The sequence below is a fragment of the Etheostoma spectabile genome, chromosome 8 (genome assembly GCF_008692095.1).
Source record: "Etheostoma spectabile isolate EspeVRDwgs_2016 chromosome 8, UIUC_Espe_1.0, whole genome shotgun sequence".
Classification (NCBI taxonomy): Eukaryota; Metazoa; Chordata; class Actinopteri; order Perciformes; family Percidae; genus Etheostoma; species Etheostoma spectabile.
Window position 1 is genome coordinate 23585010 of NC_045740.1, and position 5341 is coordinate 23590350.

General features: G+C 44.4%; 2 long non-coding RNA genes across 2 annotated transcripts; one reads left to right on the forward strand and one right to left on the reverse strand.

The window, feature by feature from the left end:
• The first annotated feature begins 1362 nt into the window (after nucleotides 1–1362).
• LOC116694458 (uncharacterized) lies at nucleotides 1363–4180 on the forward strand. Its single transcript, XR_004333165.1, has 3 exons — nucleotides 1363–1376; nucleotides 3870–3987; nucleotides 4065–4180. It is a non-coding gene; the product is annotated as an uncharacterized LOC116694458 (long non-coding RNA).
• Nucleotides 2531–3216, reverse strand: LOC116694446 (uncharacterized). Its single transcript, XR_004333153.1, has 4 exons — nucleotides 3131–3216; nucleotides 2954–3049; nucleotides 2712–2839; nucleotides 2531–2598 (listed from the first exon to the last, which is right to left on the reverse strand). It is a non-coding gene; the product is annotated as an uncharacterized LOC116694446 (long non-coding RNA).
• Nucleotides 4181–5341: the final 1161 nt, after the last annotated feature.

Here is a 5341-nt window from a genome sequence, read left to right on the forward strand (position 1 = left end):
TTATCTCGTACTTGACTGGCACGCCTACTGGGATGTCTCAGGAGGTTATATGGTGCGCTTTTAAGGCTAAACTGGATTGGTCTAAGGTACACTGATGACTACTGCAGAAGAACTGATGTACTTCATGAGCAATATATCTCTGCCCAGAGGAGCCATTTGGTGTTTCTGATGTAATCGTAACATAATTCTCACCGTGACCTTGTACCATGGTGACCCATAGTGTGGTATCTGTGGATTGAGACAAACTACACACACCGCAAAGAGACAACAATTTCAAAAATAAGCATATGCTTATTTTTTAAGTGTTAGTGCTGTAGTTACAATTGTTTACAATGAGGTAATTTTGGAGACAACCTCTTAAGATCCAATTGATTAGCAGGCAATATGTTGGTTAATTTTTCTGGTGTAGTGTTGTCGTAGTGTCCACGTGGAGACATATAACCCCAAAAAAAAAACACCTAGTCCTGGTTTCCCTGAGGCCCCCTTCCAGTGTACATGCCTAAAAACCCCCCTAGGAGCCCCAGCGGATCCTTGACCCCCCCCATCCCCGAACACCTCACGCTCTTTTCCGTCCCTAAGGAGCCATCGGCTCACTTAGCTCCCTCAGAATGAATGTGCTTCTCACTCTATGGTCTACGGGAGGATGCCAGCACCTACTCTGGGGAAACCCATTCGTCCGGTTAGAGCTGAGAGCTTTGCCTTCTTGCTCCGCTCTTTGTTGACAAACGGCAACAAATTGGAATGTCAATTACCGCACCCGCTGAGCACAATTTCTGTGGACCATCCCCCCCCCGATCATGTCCCTCACTCGTGAACAAGACTCCAAGGTATTAACATCCATCACTTGGGCAAGAACGCATCCCTACGAAGAAGTGCACGCATCAGTTGATCCTCTGAGAACCCATGGCCTCCAGTATTAGAGGTGCTGGATCCTCATGCCAGCCGCTCCCCTCGGCTTGCCAAACCATGCTTGCGTGCCTGAAGGTCACAAGCCGATGATGCTGCAGACCATCATCGCAACAAAGCAGCATGAAGATCCTGAGCCCACCAGACCCTGCAACGCCTCCCCACCCGACTATACCCGATCGCTGGTCCATAAACTACTAAAACAGGATTGGTACAAAGCCAGCGCCCTTAGCTGTACAAAGCTGGGATGGTTCCCTGCTTCCCCCTCCTGAGTTGCGAACGGTTTGTCCAGACAGCACCTGCTGATCTAAAGCCTTCTCCATTTCTCTGAACTTCTCCCACAACCCGCTGCTTTGCTCTGCACGGCCGAAGGACTGGGCCTTCAGCGGTAACTGCAATGCCTCTGGATCCTCCAGAATGCCCATACCCAGGACAATCCTTCTTCAGTTCGGACGCTTCCCTACACCACGGTGTCCACCATGGCGTGGCTCTGCATCTCCAACATGGATTTGTGTACCTTTGACAACCGGTCGTCGTGTCGGCCTGTGGCCCCCTGACTTTTAAAGTATTTTAGTGTGTATGTCGGGCCTTTCATTTTCATCGTCCATACTTATTATGTCCTATGTTTGATGTCATTAAATCAATCAGTGCCAATAAGCGTAGTGTTTGTGTCACAAGGTAGCATCAAAAGAATAGAATCTTTTAGACATAATAATACAAATTCAATACAGGAATTTATGTACCTTATGTATTTCTTAGTTATATACTTTGAAGTAAAAAAGAAATTCTCCAGACGGAGGAAAAAAAGATTGATAAATAATTCTCAAAAGGCCGCCACTCAGCTCGCTTTTCTCTGTGTCTCGCCTACGCACCCCTGCCTTCCTTGTACCTTCTCCACTTTCACACCTGCATACGCTACACGGGAGGGGAGGGGTTGACTCCTCAGCAAAAACCATGGAGAGTAGGGACTGTTTGGGCGGCAAGGAGAACATCCTTGTGTGCTCGCCTGGAGCATACACGGCAACTTTTTACGTGAAAGTCGTTGTCTTTTTGCCAGATTTGTCGCAAGTGTTTTCTTGGGGAAAAAGTCACGAAGGAGGTCTAAAAAATGCTAAATCGAGCAACCACGTTGCTAAGTTGGCAATCCACTGTTTTCATGGCATAGACCGGGTGCAAGGCGGGGAGGGGCTTGTGTGTTGTAGATGTGGCGACGGACGAGGAGAGCATAGAAGGCAAGTTGCTGCTGAACGAGTGTTTAGAATACGTTACAAAACTAATAAGAAACACAATGTGTGTGGCTGGTGTTGATTTTGGCCTAGGTGCCTGCCACAAACTTAGGCTATGTGTGGGAAAACCCGATATTGGGAAATGTACTTGAAGCATAGATGTTAGCAGTTGTACTGTAAATCTGATAGTGCCATTATTAAGGCCATGGTGTAGCAACCCATTCAAATCAAATTTGTGCGACTTTTGTTGATAAGCTTGGTCACTGGGTCTAATTACTTATGCCATTGTTTTATCTGGAAGCCAAGATGAACAATCATTTTGGGGGAACCAATGCACATGAAAAGAAGTAGGCAAACAGTAATTTAACTTTGACACGGAAACAATTTTTTTACAGCCGATCTACATCATATTATATGATTGAAAAACAGCTGATTTCAGTGTTTTTCTTATCAGCTCCTCTTTACCCTAAAAACACAAAATAAAAAAGGTTGGAATACTTTAATTTAAAACAAATCTAACTGAAGTATTTCCTGTCATCATTTTTTATTAAATAGTAAACATTTTTATTTTATGTTTACCTTGCCAGAGTCACGGCTCTTCGCTCTCAACTTGTTGACCTGGGACTCTGCGATGTCAGCGCGCTCCTCAGCTCCTCCAGCTCATGCTGCACCTTCCTGCACTTGGACAGATGAGATTTGGCGCTCCTCTGAAAACCAATTGACAATATTAATCTCCTAAAATACCAAAGGTACTCTTGTTTGAAAATAATCTGCCACAGTACAAGCATGTCAGATGTTGAAAATCTATATATTGTCCTTACCGCCTCCTCAGCCTGCCTCTTGTAGGCCTTGACTTTAAGCTGAACTTGTCAACTAGATCCTGCAGCCTGTGCAACATTTTTCTTGTCCTCCTCAGTCTTAAAGTTTTTTAAAAAATAAATGTTTTTGTAATTAGTATGTTAAGTTGATTGTGATGTGTTACTATGAAATGACTGTACCTGATAGGTGAGCTCCTTCACCCTCCTCTCATATTTACGGACACCCTTAAGTGCCTCTCCTCCACGTCTCTGCTCGCGCTCACACCTCTGCCTCAGTTCACGCACCTTCAATGACAAACAATAGAATAAACATTATTTTTTTAAAAGTAGTTCACCTTGGCAAATTATTCTCTTTCTTTCTTACCCTGGACTCAGTTTCTGGAGCTGCTTCTTGCCACCTTCATGGCCAGGTTCTCAGCCTCATCCAGGCGGTGCTGCAGGTCCTTAACAGTGACCTCCAGGTTCTTCTTCATCCTCTCCAGGGGGAGCTGGTATACCTGCTCCTTCTTCAGCTCCTCAGCCATCATAGCAGCCTAGAAGAGGACAGCATTCAATGTTGATAGCATAATCATTAAACAAAACCATTAGTAAAGGAAACGTAATTAACAAAGGAATGTTAACACCTAATCAGTGTGGCCTTCTTGCTTCCTCGGCATTCTCGCTTCCTGAAACGTGTCCTCCACTTCACTCTGGACCTGGACCAGGTCAGACTAAGTTCTCTGGAGTTCAGAAGGCTTGTGTTCTAAAAGGCAAAAAAGATTAGGACTTTAGTCATCACATGCCTGATTATGTTTTAAAATTTTGATTTTTGAATTATGAAGAAATTTGGCTTGTTCACTGAGAAGCAGAAGTCCACACGCTCACTGCGTCACCAGCCCTGCTCAGCAGTTTTGCGAATTCTCTCTCGTCTGTTCCAGAGCACTCTAAGTTCTCAATTTCAGCTACCATCAGACCTTCCTGCGATCCACCATAGCAGCTTGTTCCTTAAACTCCTCCTGTGCTCTGACAGCATCATCAAGGTGCAGTTGTGCATCCTAGTAAACAATATAGAAAGTATTCAAATAATGTCCCAATGTACCTGCATTATGTGCAAGTGTGTTAACAATACCTTCAGGGCCTGCACATTCCTCAGCTGCTTCTGGGACTCAGCAGCCTGGCGATTGGCTGGCTCAGCTGAATCTCCATCTCATTCAGGTCTCCCTCCATCTTCTTCTTGATTTCAGGGCATCGTTCCTGCTCTGACCTCAGAATCAGATTCTCTGCATGGAGTCAATCACCCTCTGGACTGTTCCTCTTGATCTGCTCCATCTCCTCATCTTCTTCTGCCAGCTTCCTGTCCACTCACTCTTAATCTGTGAGCCCAGCTGGACACGCAGGATTTAGACTCCTGTGTTCCAGAGTTCCCTGAATATCAAAGAATTAAATCGTTTCTCGCCTTGTAAAAAAGTACTGTTGTCCATGATTGATTTCTCAAAGAGTCCTAGTCAAAAAAGTACCTCAGCCTCTAGAGCTGTCTGGATCTCAGTCTTCTCGGTCTCCATGCTTCTTGGACTTCTCCAGCTCATGGATGTTGCCAGTTCACCAATCTGTTCAGTCAGTCTGAGATCTCCTCTGAAAAGAGAACATGTGTTCATTTGTTACAGGTACAATGTAAAATTAAACCTTTATTACAACATGTTGAATAAAGTAAGAAACAATATGTTGACTAACAACTGTAATATGTAGAACACACGTTGCAGGTTTGTTTCACGCTTCATGGTCTCCAGCTGATCCAGAGATTCTCATAGAGTTCTTCATCTTGAAGAGCTCAGTGGTGAGAGAACGAGTCTCCTTCTGGGCTCCCTCAAGCTCGCTTGACCCTCCTCATACTTCTGTTTCCACTCTGCCAACACCTGAATAATACACTGAGTTGGTTATGTAGCAAGGAACCCAATTAAATATTTGATTGTTGTATTGCTTGGCACCAAAGTAACAATGCTACCTTGTCAAAGTTCCTCTGCTTCTGTCCAGTTGGCAGCCAGCCCATTGGCCCTCTCCACACATCATGAGGTCTCCACCTCACTCTGGAGCCTCTGTTTGTTTTCTCAAGAGAAGCACTTGGAATTCACTGCCTCAATCTGTCCTCAGCCTCCTGAGACGCGCGACCAGCTTTTTCCTTTTGAAGGTAAATTTGTTTCCCACTGAAAACTACTGAAGCCTTAGCTAACAATACTCTGCAACGTGAGTTCTTTATATGTTTGTAGTTAGTTTTTAGTGTTTACACGATTTTGAAGGGGGGGTGTTATTTTATCGACTAGTATTTTATAGCAGAGTTTAAAGATAGATAGGCAGAGCTATAAATGTTCTCAAGTGAGCATTGATTGTTGAATGTTGTGTCTCACTTGGCTTCTT